We start from the raw sequence: 21,974 nt of genomic DNA, 5'->3' as shown, positions 1-21,974 counted from the left end.
ACATACAAGGTACAACCAAAAAAGAAAGGAACTGACCAGCACTTTACCTTGGGTCATTCTAAATAAAATCAACACCAGCAATTTTTTTTGCGTCCATTAAGAGGCATTTCGACAAAATTTGGGAGGTTTACCCCTTTTATGGATACAATCAAACATAAAATGCACAATCAAACAGCCTCTGTTTCAGCATCTGGAAACTTCACCAATACTGGTCTTCCCAAGAAAAAAGACAACAGCAAAGATGATTCTAGGGGCTCCACATGGCACTGATGCTTGCATTAAAGATAGTGGTTGGACTACAGCTTCAGTATTCATTGAATTTCTTTGTCACTTTGTCTCCACTGTACAGCCAAGTGACATTATAAAAAAGCTAATTCTAATTTCTCTCTATGAAATCCCTGAGTTTCTTGGCATTGTTTATGCCCTTTCATTCATCCTCTGAAACATGACTGCAGTTATTCAAGCAACAGATAATGATATTTAATGACAACATTTTTGTCCATGACAACTTTTTGCCATCAGCTGTAACTGACTGACCATTAGGTGAACCTGCACCTGAGCCAAGAGATGAAGACATGACTTTCAAAAACTCAGCAGAAGAGGGTGATGTGGCCTCTATACACACAAGTCACCTGCAATTAAATCCAGACAGTTTCACCTGTCATGACAAGGCCATATACAAAAGCTTGTGTTAGAAAGGTCACATCAAGAGGTTGACCAAATGGAACCTACAAAATACAGATGGATACTCAAGAGAAAAAAGAAGATTGAAAAGCAGGCTATGCTTCAAATAGCCAAGAAAGAGAGAGGCTCTCGCAAACCCTCATTTAGAGTCCAAAATCATAAGATATCACTCTTTATTGAAAATGACAGCAGCCAAGAAGAGGTTTTAGTCTTGGAAGATATTTCAAGATCCAAAGGAATGAACAGCCAACAGGTAGTTGGCTTGCTTGTCTGAAGAAAACATACTGATAAATTAACAAGAGCCAAGAGCTCATATGGCACTTGTGACAAGGTTAGAAGAGACAAGAGCCAAGAGCTTCTTCCCACCAAGTTTCATTATGATCTCTCCACTCTAAGCGTTTTCCAAGATTTCCAGTTTCCCCCTCCAACTCCCCCCAGTGTCACTGGATCCGATCAGGATTTAAAATAAGAGCTCTGAGACACAAGGTCCTACTAAATATAACATTTCATTAAGATCCAATAGCCCTTTTGTAAGTTAAAAGTACCTCATCTTTTCTAATTTTTCCAAATTAACCAACTTTCCACCCCCTCCCAGGTGGTCAAATCAGGGAAGCGACTATTTTTAATTTAAACTGGTTTGGTCCCTGATATGCCTGTCAAATTCCAGTAATCACTATATTGATCATGTATCTAGTTTTGGATCTTCTTCATGTAAAAATTGGGGTGGTCCAAGATTCCAACCTGTGACCTCTTGCACCCTAAGCAAGAATCATACCCCTAGACCACAAGCCATACTTACAAAGAACAATCATTTCTTTTACTGACGGATAAAATTCTTCTTAACTATCTTGTTTGCTTGCCCCCCCCCCCAGATGGCTGAATCAGGGAAGAGACTATTTCTAACTTAATCTAGTATGGTCCTTGATATGCCTGCCAACTTTCATTGTCCTAGCATATCTGGAAGTGCCCAAACTAGCAAATCCTCCTAACTCCCCAAAGAGAGCAGATCTATTCTGCTTATGTCAACAACGTATCTGGGACATGTGCTTATTCTTCCCACCAAGTTTCATCCCAATCTCTACACTCTTTTCCAAGATTCCCAGTTTCCCCCTCCAACTCCCCCCAACGCTAACGGATCCGGTCGGTATTTAAAGTAAGAGCTTTGAGACACAAGGTCCTTCTAACTATCGAATTTAATTAAGATCTGATAACCTGTTTGTAAGTTAAAAATACCTCATTTTTCCAAATTAACCTCCCCCCAACTCCCCCAAAGAGATCCAATCCGGTCTGGTTATGTCAATAATGTATCTAGGACTTGGGCTTATTCTTTCAACAAAGTATCATCACAATCTCTCCACTCTAAGCATTTTCCAAGATTTCTGGTTTCTTCCTCCAACTCCTCCCAATGTCTCCGGATCCTGTCAGGATTTAAAATAAGAGCTCTGAGACGCAAGGTCTTTCTATATATCAAACTTTATTAGGATCCAATCACCCATTCATAAGTTAAAAATACCTCATTTTTTCTAATTTTTCCAAATTACCAAATTGCCCCCCCCCCCCAATCCCCCCAAAGAGAGCAGATCTGGATGGTTGTGTCAATCATGTACCTAGGACTTGTGCTCATTCTTCCCACCAAGTTTCATTCCAATCTCTCCACTCTAAGCGTTTTCCGAGATTTCTACCCCCCCCCCCCCTACTCCCCCCAATGACACTGGATCCGGTCGGGATTTAAAATAAGAGGTCTGAGTTACGAGGTCCTTCTAAATACAAAATTTCATTAAGATCTGATGATTTGCTTGTAAGTTAAAAATACCTCAATTTTTCTAATTTTTCCAAATTACCCCGCCCCAACTTCCCCAAAGACAGCGGATCCGTTCCAGTTATGTCAATCACGTATCTAGGACTTGTGTTTAGTTTTACCACCAAGTTTCATCCCAATCTCTCCACTCTAAGTGTTTTCCAAGATTCCAGGTTTTCCTCTCCAACTCTTCCAATGTCACCAGATCCTGTTGGGATTTAAAATAAGAGCTATGAGAAACAATATCCTTATATATATCAAATTTCATTAAGGTCTGATCACCTGTTCATAAGTTAAAAATACCTCATTTTTTCTAATTTTTCCAAATTAACTGTTAAATTAACTAGCAAAACCAGGACCAACAGACCAACCAAACCAAATTCGTCATTGCTTATATGCCACTTAGTAAATACCAAGTGCCTTAAAAACAGTACAATTAGATATGCCTTATTTTATGCTTTTTCTAAATATTATGCTCAATTGTCTAACACTGCAGCCTACTTATCCCACTTGGTGGTCCTAGATATAGTCCTAGGAAATATAAATTAAAAGAAAACACCAAAACATGACATTCCTACTTTATCAAACAGCTTGTGGTAACAAACTGTAAGTAAGGAGCAAACAAGCTCAATAGCAACCAAAACTCTCCAAAACGTAATTTTGATGCAAATAGATATGTCAAAAGAATCCCATTTTTATGATGAATTTAAATGTATACATTTCATCAAGTTTAGTCCTAACCATCAAAAGTTAAAAGCCTGAGAAAATTTGCCTTATTTTCCAAGAAAGGGGGTAACATCCCCTAAAAGTCATAGAATCTTAATGAATATCGCACCATCAGATTCAGCATGACAGAGAGCCCCACTTTAAACAAAATTTTGGAATTTTGTGTTTTTTGCCAGAAGAAAGATTATGGATATGTTTTTATTTGCTTTTTCAGGGGTGTATTACCCAGTGGTCCTCGAATGTTGCAAGAGGGCTCATTAGAGTGGAAATTACAAGTTATAATGCCCTTTTTCAGTGACCAGAAGATTGGAGGGCAACTAAGCTCCCTCTCATGCTAATTTTTTCTCCAAAGTCACAGCATGAAAATTTTGAGATATCTGTTTTGTTCAACATAGTCAAAAAATCTAATAATTATGTCTTTGAGGACAATTAATCCCCTGTAGTCCATGGGAAAGGGCTGCAAGTTATGAACTTTGCCCATTATTGCATACATGAGGGGGTTTGCCCCCTTGTCAATATCTTGCTCTTTATGCTAAAGTATTTTTAGCAATTTCAAAAGAGCTATTTATTATAACTAAATGGCTTTTGGGATTCAGGATTCTTAACAAATTGGAACAAAATTTGAACCTTAGCAAAAAGAATGAGGTATTGACCGGGTGGCAAACCCTCTGATATTACATCTATGAGGGAGTTTCTTCCCCTCGTATACTGTACACTGTTCTTTATGCTAAAGTTAGAATTTTTTTAAATAACGACCAATATAACAATAATTTGTTTGTATTATTTTTTGGCCCATCTTAGGATTTCATATTACCTTAGGAAGCTTCTTAACTATGATTTTTATGTGATAATAAACCAAAGATATTCTAAGTTTTTGGCTTATGGTTATTATTAAATAAAAATAAAAAAGGTTGTTTTCCAACTGAAAGTAAAGAATAACATTAAAACTTAAAATGAACAGAAATTTTTGCATATATGAGGGGGTTGCCCTCTTCTCAGTACCTCACTCTTTATACTATTGTTTGAGAGAGAGCAAGAGAAGCTTGAATGCTATACAGTGGATATAGGCTTGATGGGAACCCCATGTAAAAATGGCTATAGTGTTGGTATGTGTGTAGTGGATGGTTATATACCACTTGAGCAATGGTCTAACCATTGACGGCTTTAAGGATTCGTGCTTTAAGCGGCAAACATGGTCTCAATGGAATCCTATATGAAAGAGGAATATAATGTTAGTATGTGCTTAAAGCAATGGGTTACCGCTAGAGCAATGGTCTAACTAGCCTTGGCTTGAAGGCATCCGTGCCTGAAGCAGTAAACATGGGAATGAAATAGGACTCTATTACTGGTATATGCTTAGCAATTGATTACCGCCAAAGTAAGAGTCTAACCATTCAACAGCTTTCAGTATCCATACTTTAAGCAGTGGGCATAGGCTTGATGGGATGACTGTTTGACTGTCTGGTTTTTATTAATTAATTTTCTAATTATTCAAGAATGACTCCTGACACACAAGGACCATTTATTCAGAATGCTTTTTACAAATTCATAAACATTTTAGCATAAAGAGCAAGGTACTGAGGAGGGGGCAACTCCCTCATATACATAATAACAACAAAAAGAAAAATCTGAGAAAATTGCGGCTCAAACAGTCTATGGTAATGAACTGCAAGTAAGAATTGACCCACCTCAATAGTAACCAAAACTCAAAAAAAAAAATTAAAAAGATTTTGATACCAATAGATATATTAAAAAAATTGGCTTTTTATGCTGATTTTAAATATATAAATTTCATTAGGTTTAATCTTACCCATCAAAGATTACAAGCCTAAAAATGTTTTCCTGGTTTTCAAAAAAAAGGAGAAACACCGCTTAAAAGTCAAGTACTGTTAATGAAAATCACACCACCAGATTCAGCATATAAGAAAACCCAACTATCTAGGTTTTAAGCTCCTATCTGCAAAAATGTGAAATTTGTATTTTTTGCCAGAAGAAAAATCACAGATGCATGTTTATTTGTTTTTTTTTTGTTTTTTTGTTGTTTCTTTGTTTTCCCCAGGGGTAATCATATCAACCCATTGGTCCTAGGATATGAAAAGAGGGCTCATTTGAACAGAAATTGAAAGTTCTAGTGCCCTTTCTAAGTGACTAAAAAAATTGGAGAGCAACTAGGCCACCTCCCTTGCCACTTTTTTCCAAAATCATCCAATCAAAATTTTGAGATAGCCATTTTGCTATTCATAGTTGAAAGACACAATAACTATGCTTTTGGGTATAATATGGCCCCCCACCACAGCCCCAGGAGAAAGGTCTTTAAGTTAAAAAATTTGCCCATTGTTTACTCATAGTATTTGTTATTGGAATGTGTGCATACATTTTTGGCTGGGGAAGGACAAATTTTCTGCTGGGGGTTTTTCAACAGGGGAATTTCTTATGGGGATGGAAATTTCTAGAAAGTGAACTTGTCACGGGAATTATACACAGCAGGAATTTGCCAAAATTCTTTTATGCCTTGCTTTCTCTTTTCTGTCTAAATCTTACATGGAAATTGGTAAAGACTAATTGTCCAGGGTAAATTTTCACTGGGATTGAATTGTCTAGACGACATTTCTATAGTGAGGAGATTTCTCCATGGAGGTGGGGTCAGATTTCCTGGCATTATTTAAAAAACAATCAGAAATTAAATTTAAGAAACAAGTTTTTTCTACTGAAAGTAAGGAGCAAGATTAAAACTTAAAACAAACAGAAATTATTCTGTATATGAATTTATTCCATATATATATATATATATATATATATATATATATATATATATATATATATATATATATATATATATATATATATATATATATATATATATATATATATATATATATATATATATATATATATATATATATATATATATATATATATATATATATATATATATATATATATTTATATATATATATATATATATATATATATATATATATTTATATATATATATATATATATATATATATATATATATATATATTTATATATATATATATATATATATATATATATATATATATATATATATATATATATATATATATATATACTAGCTGTTGGGGTGGCGCTTCGCGCCACCCCAACACCTAGTTGGTGGGGCGCTTCGCGCCCCCCAAAGCCCCCCCCCGCGCGCGTAAGTCGTTACGCGCCATATTAGTTACGCGCCATTGTAGTTGTGTCCCTGTGTCCCACCTGTGAATATAGATAGATTTATATATGTGTTTCAAACTACGTAAAAATTGCGAATATACAACATTCTTGGCTTTCCCATTGTCTGTCCATATACAAAGCCGTATGTACTAATAATGACGTCATATGCAAACGCTCTTTTTACAAACAAACAAACATGCATACACACAACTCGTTTTTATATAGATAGATAGATAGATAGATACAATACAAATTAACTACGTAAAACTTGTGAATATACAACAGTCTTCGCTGTCCCATTGTCTGTGCGTATAAATAGATTGTCAGGTTTACCGACCCTCAAAGATGCAACATACAATTGTACATTGGTAAAGCAATCTGTATTAAGATCTATACCGCATTTTTCTAGTGATTTTTCTTGAGCTTTGTTGATGGTGGTTGCAAATGCTAATCGAATTGGGAATTGCAATCTTTTAAATTGAAAAAGCAGATCCGTTGGAATCATGGGAATGCGAGGAATAAGAACAGCCTCACCCTCATAAGGCCCTGTCAAGATTGTGGCCTCTATTAGGTTTTCCATTGTTTTTTTTACGGCAAGTCGCGTGCCATTGCAAAGCTTTGGTGGGTTGATATTTCTTAAAAGTATTATTGATACGCCTATTTTTAGTTGTAGCACGTGTGGTGGAAACCCTGAAGGATCTATGGAATTTAAAAATTCAGATGGATAATTAACCGCTTCATTTGGTTCCAAAACTGTGTCGACTGACTTGTAAAGGACTGCCTGGTCTCGAATCTTGGTCAAAACAAAATTGTTGATTTCGTGGACGTCTATATTTTTGGGTGCGAGAATCGCTCTTTCACTTAGCCATTTATTATTTTTATAATTTTTTAGAATATTCGGAAATACTTTTTCAATCAATTCATTTTTGGACGTCACTAATTTACAGAAATCAGCAGGTAGTTGTATACGTCCTGAAATTGAGTCTACTGGGAGCTTTCCGTTTCCCATTGCCAGCAATTGATCTGAAAATGTTTGACCAGAGTCATCGTTTTGCAATCGGACACGCATATTTGTAGTTAATTTTAATATTTTTACGTGTGCCCATAAATTAGAATTTTTCAGGCAAGCATTCATTTCGTCTGCAGGAGTTAAACTACGTAAAAATTGCGAATATACAACATTCTTGGCTTTCCCATTGTCTGTGCATATACAAAGCCGTATGCACTAATAATGACGTCATATGCAAACGCTCTTTTTACAAACAAACAAACATGCATACACACAACTCGTTTTTATATAGATAGATAGATAGATGGATACAATACAAATTAACTGCGTAAAACTTGCGAATATACAACATTCTTCGCTGTCCAATTGTCGCTGCATATAAATAGATTGTCAGGTTTACCGACCCTCGACGTACACGTTTTTACGTGTACCCATAAATTAGAATTTTTCAGGCACGCATTCATTTCGTCTGCAGGAGTTGATCTAGGTATTATAGGTAATGTTTGCCTGAAATCTCCCGCAAGCAATATTAATGTGCTGCCAAAGGGTTTTGACTTCCCTCGCAAATCTTTCAAGCATTGATCCAGAGCCTCGAGCGATTTTTTGTGTGCCATTGTGCACTCATCCCAAATAATAAGTTTGCATTGCTGCAATACTTTACCCATCCCAGATGATTTGGAAATACTGCACGTGGGAGTTTCTGTAGAATGCAAGTTCAGAGGCAATTTCAAAGCGGAATGAGCAGTTCTTCCACCAGGCAGCAATGTTGCGGCTATTCCGGACGACGCAATTGCCAACGCTATATCATTTTTTGATCGAATGGATGCCAGAATCAGTTTTATCACAAACGTTTTACCAGTACCTCCTGGCGCATCCAAAAAGAAAATTTCTCCAACGTTGTTATCGACACAATGCATTATCGTATCATAAATGTCTTTTTGTTCCGACGTTAACTTGGAAATGTTATTTTGTACATACGACAATAGATCACTCGTACTGTAACTTTGTTCACGATCCAATTCTACACATGTCGAAACAGCAGCGATACGGTTAGGTGAAGGCATTCCCAAATCCTGAAGAGGTTTGTTTGCCATACGTACGCACAAATCTTCTATAACAACTAAAGTGTAGTTATAAATTTCTGATGTAAAATCAAAAGTCATATCTGACGTCTCTAACTGTTTTCGATGGAGTATATCTTCGGACATTTTTGACTTATATTTTTCCCATAACTCTGTAGGAGCTGATAGAGAGCAAGTTGTTAAAATGATGCCAAACAATGCAGGAATTTGACTTGGGGTTGACGTTTCGCACGCGTCATTGATGCAGTTATCCCAGTGTTGGTCATTCTCCAATAAATTCAGAGCTTGGCATGCACTACGTTAAGTGTCATGTATAGTACCATTTACAGTCCTCAAATACTCAAAGGATGTCGGACCGGGTACAATCACCAAAAGCAGGCGTAGAAAGAAGCATTCATGTTGATTGGGGTGAACGGTGTAAAGTCTTCCTATCGTGGTATCTTTGAAGATGGTAGGTTGGCCGTCGATTCTTTTGTTTCCTCGGCACGCTTTCTGTTCTTTCTTTCTCTATCAGCCTCAAGCCTGTTTCCTTGCTGTTCTTTTGATTCCTCGGCACGCCTTCTTTTTTCACTTTCTCTTTTAGCAGCAAGTCTGCTTTCGCGTTGCTCTGGTAGTTCCTCGGCACGCTTTCTTTTCTGACTTTCTCTATCAGCAGCAAGTTTTTTGGCATAGACTCTTTGAGCATCTTCATCGGCTTTTGCCATGGTAAGTTCATCAGTCATTGTAAACTTAAACATTAATAGATTTCTACGTGAACATATGTCTTAAATATCTTGAATGACGTCACCGTCAAAGCAAAAATGACGACAACTAATTTTATGACGTCAGCCGACACAGAAACATGACGTTACCTGATCCACAGACAGACAGACAACTTATCTATATATATATCTATATATATAAAAATAAGTTGTCTGTGGATCTGTGGATCGTGGATCAGGTGACGTCATGTTTCAGCTGACGTCATGAAATTAGTTGCCATCATTTTTGCTTTGAAGGTGACGTCATTCAAGTTATATAAGACATATGTTCGCGTAGAATTCTATTAATGTTTAAGTTTACAATGACTGATGAAGATGCTCAAAGAGTCTATGCCAAAAAACTTGCTGCTGATAGAGAAAGTCAGAAAAGAAAGCGTGCCGAGGAATCAAAAGAACAGCAAGGAAACAGGCTTGAGGCTAAAGAACGCAAAACCGCGCAGTTAGATGAAGATCCACCAGGACAGCGAGAGTCAAAACATATTAAAACTGAAAATGATAGCGATGATGATTGGGTTTGGGATTTTGACTTGGATAAGGTCATCAATGACTACCAGATTTTAGTTAAAAAAACAAAGGTTCGGCGATATGTATTTCATAGTGAAGCTGAAAAATAAAGAAGAAAAAGAAAACTGAAAAAAGAAAAAAGAGAAATTACAGACTGGGATACCGGGACACAAATGACGACCGGGACACAGGGAATATAAATGACGACCAGGACACAGGTATTTAAGAATATCGTTCAAAGACAAATTTTTAATTGTAAGAAGACCGTTGAAAGAGAAATTTCTAATTGTAAAATGACTGAAAAACCTACAATGGCAACGGTACCACCATCGAAGTAGATAACCAGTGGGTTTACGGCCAACCTACCATCTTCAAAGATACCACGATAGGAAGACTCTACACCGTTCACCCCAATCAACATGAATGCTTCTTTCTACGCCTGCTTTTGGTGAATGTACCCGGTCCGACATCCTTTGAGTATTTGAGAACTGTAAACGGTACTATACATGACACTTACCGTAGTGCATGCCAAGCTCTGAATTTATTGGAGAATGACCAACACTGGGATAACTGCATCAATGACGCGTGCGAAACGTCAACCCCAAGTCAAATTCGTACACTTGCTCTCCATCAGCTCCTACAGAGTTATGGGAAAAATATAAGTCAAAAATGTCCGAAGATATACTCCATCGAAAACAGTTAGAGACGTCAGAAATGACTTTAGATTTTACATCAGAAATTTATAACGACACTTTAGTTATTATAGAAGATTTGTGCGTACGTATGGCAAACAAACCTCTTCAGGATTTGGGAATGCCTTCACCTAACCGTATCGCTGCTGTTTCGACATGTGTAGAATTGGATTGTGAACAAAGTTACAGTACGAGTGATCTATTGTCGTATGTACAAAATAACATTTACAAGTTAACGTCGGAACAAAAAGACATTTATGATACGATAGACTCAATTTCAGGACGTATACAACTACCTGCTGATTTCTGTAGTTTAGTGACGTCCAAAAATGAATTGATTGAAAAAGTATTTCCGAATATTCTAAAAAATTATAAAAATAATAAATGGCTTTTAGTTATTATAGAAGATTTGTGCGTACGTATGGCAAACAAACCTCTTCAGGATTTGGGAATGCCTTCACCTAACCCTATCGCTGCTGTTTCGACATGTGTAGAATTGGATCGTGAACAAAGTTACAGTACGAGTGATCTATTGTCGTATGTACAAAATAACATTTACAAGTTAACGTCGGAACAAAAAGACATTTATGATACGATAGACTCAATTTCAGGACGTATACAACTACCTGCTGATTTCTGTAGTTTAGTGACGTCCAAAAATGAATTGATTGAAAAAGTATTTCCGAATATTCTAAAAAATTATAAAAATAATAAATGGCTAAGTGAAAGAGCGATTCTCGCACCCAAAAATATAGACGTCCACGAAATCAACAATATTGTTTTGACCAAGATTCGAGACCAGGCAGTCCTTTGCAAGTCAGTCGACACAGTTTTGGAACCAAATGAAGCGGTTAATTATCCATCTGAATTTTTAAATTCCATATATCTTTCAGGGTTTCCACCACACGTGCTACAACTAAAAATAGGCGACCCACCAAAGCTTTGCAATGGCACGCGACTTGCCGTAAAAAAAACAATGGAAAGCCTAATAAAGGCGACAATCTTGACAGGGCATTTTGAGGGTAAGGCTGTTCTTATTCCTCGCATTCCCATGATTCCAACGGATCTGCCTTTTCAATTTAAAAGATTGCAATTCCCAATTCGATTAGCATTTGCAATCACCATTAACAAAGCTCAAGGTCAATCATTAGAAAAATGTGGTATAGATCTTAATACTGATTGTTTTTCCCATGGACAATTGTAAGTTGCATGTTCGAGGGTCGGTAAACCTGACAATCTATTTATATGCAGCGACAATTGGACAGCGAAGAATGTTGTATATTCGCAAGTTTTACGCAGTTAATTTGTATTGTATCCATCTATCTATCTATCTATATAAAAACGAGTTGTGTGTATGCATGTTTGTTTGTTTGTAAAAAGAGCGTTTGCATATGACGTCATTATTAGTGCATACGGCTTTGTATATGCACAGACAATGGGAAAGCCAAGAATGTTGTATATTCGCAATTTTTACGTAGTTTAACTCCTGCAGACGAAATGAATGCTTGCCTGAAAAATTCTAATTTATGGGCACACGTAAAAATATTAAAATTAACTACAAATATGCGTGTCCGATTGCAAAACGATGATTCTGGTCAAACATTTTCAGATCAATTGCTGGCAATTGGAAACGGAAAGCTTCCAGTAGTGGGAAAGCCAAAAATGTTGTATATTCGCAATTTTTACGTAGTTTGAAACATATATATAAATCTATCTATATTCACAGGTGGGACACAGGGACACAACTACAATGGCGCGTAACTAATATGGCGCGTAACGACTTACGCGCGCGGGGGGGCTTGGGGGGGCGTATATATAAAAATAAGTCGTCTGTCTGTGTGTCTGTCTGTCAGGTGACGTCATGTTTCTGTGTCGACTGACGTCATCAAGTTAGTTGTCGTCATTTTTGCTATGACGGTGACGTCATTAACGGTATTTAAGACATTTGTTCATGGAAAAATGTTTAATTGTAAAATGACTGAAGAACATACAATGGCAACAGCCAAGGAAGCTGCTCAAAGAGTTTATGCCAAAAAACTTGCTGCTGATAGAGAAAGTAAGAAAAGAAAGCGTTCCGAGGAATCACAAGAACAGCAAGAAAACAGGCTTGCAGCTGATAGAGAAAGTAAGAAAAGAAAGCGTGCCGGGGAATCACAAGAACAGCAAGAAAACAGGCTTGCGGCTAAAGAACGCAAAACCGCTCAGTTAAATGAAAATCCACCTGGACAGCGAGAGTCAAAACATATCAAAACTGAAAATGATAGCGATGATGATTGGGTTTGGGATTTTGACTTGGATAAGGTCATCAATGCCTACCAGATTTAAGTTAAAAAAAACAAAGGTTCGTCGATATGTACTTCATAGTGACGCTGAAAAATAAAGAAGAAAAAGAAAACTGAAAAAAGAAAAAAGGTAAAAAACTAAAAAAAAACTAAAAAGAAAAAACACTCAAAGAGAAATTACAGACCGGGACACAAATGACGACCGAGACAGAGGGAATATAAGTGACAACCGGGAACCTCAAGGAGAAATTACAAACTGGGACAGCGGGACACAAATGACGACCGGGACACAGGGAATATAAATGACGACCGGGACACAGGGACACATCATTAGAATAATGAGGTGTAGATCTGAATACGGATTGTTTTTCCCATGGACAATTATATGTTGCATGTTCAAGAGTCAGTAAACCTGACAATCTATTTATATACACAGACAATGGGACAGCGAAGAATGTTGTATATTCGCATGTTTTACGTAGTTAAAAACATATATTTATATCTATCTCTATTCACATGTGGGACACAGGGACACAACTACAATGGCGCGTAACGACTTACGCGAACGCGGGGGCTTGGGGGGGCGCGAAGCGCTCCACCAACTAGGTGTTGGGGTGGCGCGGAGCGCCATATATATAAAAATAAGTTGTCTGTCTGTGGATCTGTGGATCAGGTGACGTCATGTTTCTGTGTCGGCTGACGTCATGAAATTAGTTGTCAGGTGACGTCATGGTTATGTGTCGGCTGACGTCATGAAATTAGTTGTCGTCATTTTTGCTTTGACAGTGACGTCATTCAAGTTATATGACATATGTTCACGTAGAAATCTATTAATGTTTAAGTTTACAATGACTGATGAAGATGCTCAAAGAGTCTATGCCAAAAAACTTGCTGCTGATAGAGAAAGTAAGAAAAGAAAGCGTGCCGAGGAACTACCAGAGCAACGCGAAAGCAGACTTGCTGCTAAAAGAGAAAGTGAAAAAAGAAGGCGTGCCGAGGAATAAAAAAAAACAGCAAGGAAACAGGCTTGAGGCTGATAGAGAAAGAAAGAACAGAAAGCATGCCGAGGAACTACCAGAGCAACGCGGAAGCAGACTTGCTGCTAAAAGAGAATGTGAAAAAAGAAGGCGTGCCGAGGAATTACAAGAACAGCAAGAAATCAGGCTTGCTGCTGATAGAGAAAGTAAGAAAAGAAAGCGTGCCGAGGAATCACAAGAACAGCAAGAAATCAGGCTTGCTGCTGATAGAGAAAGTAAGAAAAGAAAGCGTGCCGAGGAATCAGAGCAACCTGAAAGTTATCGCCTGGCATTCAGGTACAACCCAGTCGATGATTATAGCTTGAGTAGATGTGTTCAAATCGGGACAATGTCTAAAATTTGTCCCTATTGCAAGGCCTTGAAATTCAATGGTGAAACAATGGGAATGTGTTGCGCCTCAGGAAAAGTTAAACTTCCTCTATTGGCTGCACCACCACGCAGTTAGATGAAAATCCACCTGGAAAGCGAGAGTCAAAACATATCAAAACTGAAAATGATAGCGATGATGATTGGGTTTGGGATTTTGACTTGGATAAGGTCATCAATGCCTACCAGATTTAAGTTAAGAAACAAAGGTTCGGCGATATGTACTTCATAGTGACGCTGAAAAATAAAGAAGAAAAAAAAACTGAAAAAATGTAAAAAACTAAAAAAACTAAAAAGAAAAAACACTCAAAGATAAATTACAGACCGGGACACAAATGACGACCGACACAGAGGGAATATAAATGACGACTAGGAACCTCAAAGAAAAATTACAGACTGGGACACCCGGACACAAATCACGACCGGGACGCAGGGAAACAACTACAACGGGGACGCCGGGGGCACAGGCGGGATATATAATTGACGACTGAGACACAGGGATTGTTTGAATAGAAATTACAGACCGGGGCACAAATGACAACCGGGACACTGGGACACAGGGAATATAAATGACGACCGGGACACTCAAAGAGAAAATACAAACTGGGACACTAGGACACAAATGACGACCGGGACACAGGAAATATAAATGCTATTTATATGCACAGACAATGGGACAGCGAAGAATGTTGTATATTCGCATGTTTTACGTAGTTAAAAATATATATTTATACTAGCTGTTGGGGTGACGCTTCGCGCCACCCCAACACCTAGTTGGTGGGGGCGCTTCGCGCCCCCCCGCGCGCTTAAGTCGTTACGCGCCATATTAGTTACGCGCCATTGTAGTTGTGTCCCTATGTCCCACCTGTGAATATAGATAGATATATATATATATATATATATATATATATATATATATATATATATATATATATATATATATATATATATATATATATATGTTTTTAACTACGTAAAACTTGCGAATATACAACATTCTTTGCTGTCCCATTGTCTGTGCATATAAATAGATTGTCAGGTTTACCGACTCTTGAACATGCAACATATAATGGTCCATGGGAAAACAATCCGTATTCAGATCTATACCTCATGATTCTAATGATTGCCCTTGAGCTTTGTTGATGGTGATTGCTAATCGACGATTCCCTGTGTCGCCGTCGTCATTTATATATCCCCGTGTGCCCCCCCCCCGGTGTCCCGGTCGTCATTTATATTCCATGGGTTCCGGTCGTCATTTATGTCCCGGTGTCCCAGTCTGTGAATTCTCTTTGAGGGTCCCGGGCGTCATTGATATTCCTTGTGTCCCGGTGTCCCGGTCGTCATTCGTGTCCCGGTGTCCCAGTCTGTATATACATTCGTTTTTGAATTGGTCTTTTTTTTAGGTTTTAGTTTTTTAGTTTTTTAGGTTTTAGTTTTTTAGTTTTTTTTAGTTATACCTCATGATTCTAATGATTGCCCTTGAGCTTTGTTGATGGTGATTGCTAATCGAACATTCTCTGTGTCCCCATCGTCATTTATATATCCCCCTGTGCCCCCCGGTGTCCCCGTTGTAGTTGTGTCCCTGTGTCCCGGTCGTCATTTATATTCCCTGTGTCCCGGTCGTCATTTGTATTCCGGTGTCCAGTCTGTATATACATTCGTTTTTGAAATGGTAAATGATGAAATAAATTTTTGTATTTTTCCCCTTTTTTTCTATTTAGTTTTTTTTGGTTTTTACATTTTTTTAGTTTTTTTTTCTTTTTAGTTTTTTTTTTATTTTTATTTTTTTAGTTTTGTTTTTCTCCTTTATTTTTCTTTTTATTTCCTTTTTTTAGTTTTTTTATTTTTTAATTTTTTTAGTTTTTTAGCTTTTTTAGTTTTTTAGCTTTTTTAGTTTTTTTATTAGTTTTTAGTTTGTTTTTTTCTTTTTAGTTTTTTTGTAGTTTTTACCTTTTTTTTAGTTTTTTTTTACTTATGTCCTGGTCGTCATTTATACTCCCTGTGTCCCGGTCGTCATTTGTGATGGTTTGTTGACGGTGTTTTGTTGATGGTGATTGCTAATTGAACATTCCTTGTGTCCCGGTCGCTTTCTCTTTGAGTGTCCCGGTCGTCATTTATATTCCCTATGTGCCGGTGTCCTGGTCGTCATTTGTGTCCCAATGTAATTTCGTCAGTCGAAAACATGACGTCAGCCGACACAGAAACATGACGTCACCTGATCCACAGATCCACAGACAGACAACTTATTTTTATATATATAGATATATCTCTATTCACAGGTGGGACACAGCTACAATGGCGCGTAACTAATATGGCGCGTAACGACTTAAGCGCGCGGGGGGGCTTGGGGGGGGGCGCGAAGCGCCCCTCCAACTAGGTGTTGGGGTGGCGCGAAGCGAGTTGTGTGTATGCATGTTTGTTTGTTTGTAAAAAGAGCGTTTGCATATGACGTCATTATTAGTACATAAGGCTTTGTATATGCACAGACATATAAATATAAATGCTACTTATATGCACAGACATTGGGACAGCGAAGAATGTTGTATATTCGCATGTTTTACGTAGTTAAAAATATATATTTATATCTATCTCTATTCACAGGTGGGACACAGGGACACAGCTACAATGGCGCGTAACTAATATGGCGCGTAACGACTTACGCGCGCGGGGGGGCTTGGGGGCGCGAAGCGCCCCACCAACTAGGTGTTGGGGTGGCGCGAAGCGCCACCCCAACAGCTAGTATATATATATCTATATATATAAAAATAAGTTGTCTGTGTGTGGATCTGTGGATCAGGTGACGTCATGTTTGTTCGCATATGACGTCTGAATTATTTCACACTAATACAAAAGAAGAAAAAAACTAAAAAAGGTAAAAACTACAAAAAAAACTAAAAAGAAAAAAAAACTAAAAAAGCTAAAAAACTAAAAAAAAACTAAAAAAAGGGTAAAAATCTAATAACTAAAAAAAACTGAAAAAAATAAAAAAAGGCAAAAACTACAAAAAAAATAAAAACTAATAAAAAAACTAAAAAAGCTAAAAAACTAAAAAAGGTAAAAAACTAAAAAAACTAAAAACTAAAAAAGAAAAAAACTAAAAAAAAGGAAAAAACTGAAAAATAAAAGAGAAAAAGAAAACTAAAAAAATATGAATAAATATATATAAAAATAAGTTGTTTGTGGGTTATGTCTGTCTGTCTGTCTGTCGAGTGACGTCGTGTTTGTCCGCATATGACGTCTGAATTATTTCACACTAATACAAAAGAAGAAAAAAAACTAAAAAAGGTAAAAACTACAAAAAAAACTAAAAAGAAAAAAAACTAAAAAAGTTAAAAAACTAAAAAAAAAACTAAAAAAAGGTAAAAAACTAAAAACTAAAAAAAACTGAAAAAACTAAAAAAAGGCAAAAACTAAAAAAAAACTAAAAACTAATAAAAAAAACTAAAAAAGCTAAAAAACTAAAAAAACTAAAAAAAAACTAAAAAAAGGAAAAAAACAAAAAAAAACTAAAAACTAAAAAAAAAAACTAAAAAAAGGAAAAAACTGAAAAATAAGAGAAAAAGAAAACTAAAAAAATATTAATAAATATAAAAAATATAAATATAAATATAATATAAATTAGCAATCAACAAAGCACCGAGACACAAATGACGACCGGGACACAGGGAGTATAAATGACGACCAGGACATAAGTAAAAAAAAAACTAAAAAAACTAAAAAAATGGTAAAAACTACAAAAAAACTAAAAACTAATAAAAAAACTAAAAAATATAAAAATCTAAATAAACTAAAAAAGAAAAAAAAGAAATAAGGAAAAAAATAAAGGAGAAAAACAAAACTAAAAAACGAATGTATATACAGACCGGGACACCGGGATACAAATGACGACCGGGGCACAGGGAATATAAATGACGACCGGGAAACAGGGACACAACTACAATGGGGACGCCGGGGGGCACAGGGGGATATAAATGACGACCGGGACACCGGGACACAAGGAATATAAATGACGCCCGGGACACTCAAAGAGACATCACAGACTGGAACACCGGGACACAAATGACGACCGGGACACAGGGAATATAAATGACGACCGGGACACAGGGACATAACTACAAAGGGGACGCCGGGGTGCACAGGGGGATATATAAATGACGATGGCGACTCAGGGAATGGTCGATTAGCAATCACCATCAACAAAGCTCAAGGGCAATCATTAGAATCATGAGGTATAGATCTGAATACGGATTGTTTTCCCATGGACCATTATATGTTGCATGTTCAAGAGTCGGTAAACCTGACAATCTATTTATATGCACAGACAATGGGACAGCAAAGAATGTTGTATATTCGCAAGTTTTACGTAGTTAAAAACATATATATATATATATATATATATATATATTATATATATATATATATATATATATATATATATATATAAATATATCTATATATATAAAAATAAGTTGTCTGTCTGTGGATGGATGGATGGATGGATCAGGTGACGTCACCTGAAAAAACTGGATCAGGTGACGTCAAAACTGAAAAAACTAAAAAAAGGCAAAAACTACAAAAAAAACTAAAAACTAATAAAAAAAAATAAAAAAGCTAAAAAACTAAAAAAACTATAAAGGTAAAAACCAATAAAAAACTAAAAAAAAAACTGAAAAAACTAAAAAAAAGGCAAAAACTACAAAAAAAAACCAAAAACTAATAAAAAAGTAAAAAAGCTAAAAAACTAAAAAAACTAAAAAAACTAAAAAAAGGTAAAAAACTAAAAAAAATAAAAAATAAAAAAAAAACTAAAAAAAAGGAAAAAACTGAAAAATAAGCTAAAATAAAGGTAAAAACCTATAAAAAACTAAAAAAAAAAAGGAAAAAACTAATAAATGACGACACTCAAAGAGAAAGCGACCAGGACAAAAGGAATGTACCGGTACACCGGGATACAAATGACGACCGGGACACAGGGAATATAAATGACGACCGGGACACAGGGACACAACTACAACGGGGACACCGGGGGAAACAGGGGGATATAAATGACGACCGGGACAAAAAAACTAAAAAGAAAAAAAAACTAAAAACTAATAAAAAAACTAAAAAATCTAAAAATCTAAATAAGCTAAAAAAGAAAAAAAAAGGAAAAAAATAAAGGAGAAAAAATAAACTAAAAAACGAATGTATATACAGACCGGGACACCGGGATACAAATGACGACCGGGACCCGGGACACAGGGAATATAAATGACGACCGGGACACAGGGACACAACTACAACGGGGACACCGGGGAAACAGGGGGATGTAAATGACGACCGGGACACCGGGACAGGGAATGGTCGATTAGCAATCACCATCAACAAAGCTCAAGGGCAATCATTAGAATCATGAGGTATAGATCTGAATACAGATTGTTTTCCCATGGACCATTATATGTTGCATGTTCAAGAGTCGGTAAACCTGACAATCTATTTATATGCAAAGACAATGGGACAGCAAAGAATGTTGTATATTCGCAAGTTTTACGTAGTTAAAACCATATATATATATATATCTATCTATATTCACAGGTGGGACATAGGGACACAACTACAATGGCGCGTAACTATTATGGCGCGTAACGACTTACGCGCGCGGGGGGGCTTGGGGGGGGCGCGAAGCGCCCCCACCAACTAGGTGTTGGGGTGGCGCGAAGCGCCACCCCAACAGCTAGTATATATATATATATATATATATCTATCTATATTCACAGGTGGGACATAGGGACACAACTACAATGGCGCGTAACTAATATGGCGCGTAACGACTTACGCGCGCGGGGGGGCTTGGGGGGGGGCGCGAAGCGCCCCCACCAACTAGGTGTTGGGGTGGCGCGAAGCGCCACCCCAACAGCTAGTATATATATATGTTTTTAACTACGTAAAACTTGCGAATATACAACATTCTTTGCTGTCCCATTGTCTGTGCATATAAATAGATTGTCAGGTTTACCGACTCTTGAACATGCAACATATAATGGTCAATGGGAAAACAATCCGTATTCAGATCTATACCTCATGATTCTAATGATTGCCCTTGAGCTTTGTTGATGGTGATTGCTAATCGACCATTCCCTGAGTCGCCATCGTCATTTATATATCCCCCTGTGCACCCCGGCGTCCCCTTTGTAGTTATGTCCCTGTGTCCCGGTCGTCATTTATATTCCCTGTGTCCCGGTCGTCATTTGTGTCCCGGTGTCCCAGTCTCTGATTTCTCTTTGAGTGTCCCTGGCGTCATTTATATTCCTTGTGTCCCGGTCGTCATTTATATCCCCCTGTGCCCCCCGGCGTCCCTGTTGTAGTTGTGTCATTTATATTCCCTGTGTCCCGGTCGTCATCCCGGTATACATTCGTTTTTGAATTGGTATATGATGAAATAAATTTTTAATTTTTTCCCTTTTTTTCCTTTTAGTTTTTTTTATTGGTTTTGACCTTTTTTAGGTTTTTTAGTTTTTTTCTTTTTTCTTTTTAGTTTTTTTTTGAAGTTTTTATCTTTTTAGCTTTTTTCTTTTTATTTATATTTTTTTAGTTTTCTTTTTCTCCTTTATTTTTCAGTTTTTTTCCTTTTTTTAGTTTTTTTTTCTTTTTAGTTCTTATAGTTTTTACCTTTTTTAGTTTTTTTTAGTTTTTTAGATGAAATTTTTTTTAGTTTTATTCCTTTTTTTCTTTTCAGTTTTTTATTGGTTTTTACCTTTTTTTTTAGCTTTTTTAGTTTTTTTTCGTTTTTTGTTTTTACTTTTTTTTTAGTTTTTATCTTTTTTATTTTTTTTAATTTTTATTCTTAATTTTTTTTTTATTAGTTTTTAGTTTTTTTTGTAGTTTTTGCCTTTTTTAGTTTTTTCAGTTTTTTTTTTTAGTTTTTAGATTTTTACCTTTTTTAGCCTAACCAGGATTTGAACCTGGGACCTTCATTCTCCGTTCTGACACCCTCTCTCACCGAGTGACTACTCCAGCATGTTCATTTTGGTGTTTTAAATGGTATATTATTAACCAAATTAATGTGTTTTACAATATACTAAGCATCGTCATAACAAAAATGACGACAACTAATTTCATGACGTCAGTCAACACAGAAATTAAGTTCTGAAATTAAGTCATGAAATTAGTTGCCGTCATTTTTGCTTTGACGGCGACGTCATTCAAGTTATATAAGACATATGTTCACGTAGAAATCTATTAATTTTTAAGTTTACAATGACTGATGAAGATGCTCAAAGAGTCTATGCCAAAAAACTTGCTGCTGATAGAGAAAGTCAGAAAAGAAAGCGTGCCGAGGAATCAAAAGAACAGCAAGGAAACAGGCTTGAGGCTAAAGAACGCAAAACCGCGCAGTTAGATGAAGATCCACCAGGACAGCGAGAGTCAAAACATATTAAAACTGAAAATGATAGCGATGATGATTGGGTTTGGGATTTTGACTTGGATAAGGTCATCAATGACTACCAGATTTTAGTTAAAAAAACAAAGGTTCGGCGATATGTATTTCATAGTGAAGCTGAAAAATAAAGAAGAAAAAGAAAACTGAAAAAAGAAAAAAGAGAAATTACAGACTGGGATACCGGGACACAAATGACGACCGGGACACAGGGAATATAAATGACGACCAGGACACAGGTATTTAAGAATATCGTTCAAAGACAAATTTTTAATTGTAAGAAGACCGTTGAAAGAGAAATTTCTAATTGTAAAATGACTGAAAAACCTACAATGGCAACGGTACCACCATCGAAGTAGATAACCAGTGGGTTTACGGCCAACCTACCATCTTCAAAGATACCACGATAGGAAGACTCTAC

General features: G+C 36.5%; 1 protein-coding gene across 2 annotated transcripts in view; it reads right to left on the bottom strand.

Moving 5' to 3' along the window:
* LOC136026361 (protein Asterix-like) overlaps positions 1 to 21,974 on the bottom strand; it is a 63,408-nt gene that overhangs the window by 21,568 nt on the left and 19,866 nt on the right. Inside the window, exon 1 of one of the 2 annotated variants that reach the window (XM_065702894.1) lies at positions 14,022 to 14,219. The exons of the other annotated variant lie outside the window; for it this stretch is intronic. The gene's annotated coding sequence lies outside the window, so the exon portion shown is untranslated. Of the gene's footprint in view, positions 1 to 14,021; positions 14,220 to 21,974 lie in introns of those variants that run through there. 2 annotated transcript variants of the gene reach the window in all.

Source organism: Artemia franciscana, chromosome 4 (genome assembly GCF_032884065.1).
Source record: "Artemia franciscana chromosome 4, ASM3288406v1, whole genome shotgun sequence".
In the NCBI taxonomy this organism is placed as follows: Eukaryota; Metazoa; Arthropoda; class Branchiopoda; order Anostraca; family Artemiidae; genus Artemia; species Artemia franciscana.
The sequence above is the reverse complement of the archived record's forward strand: the minus strand, read 5'-3'. Positions and strand labels throughout refer to the sequence as shown.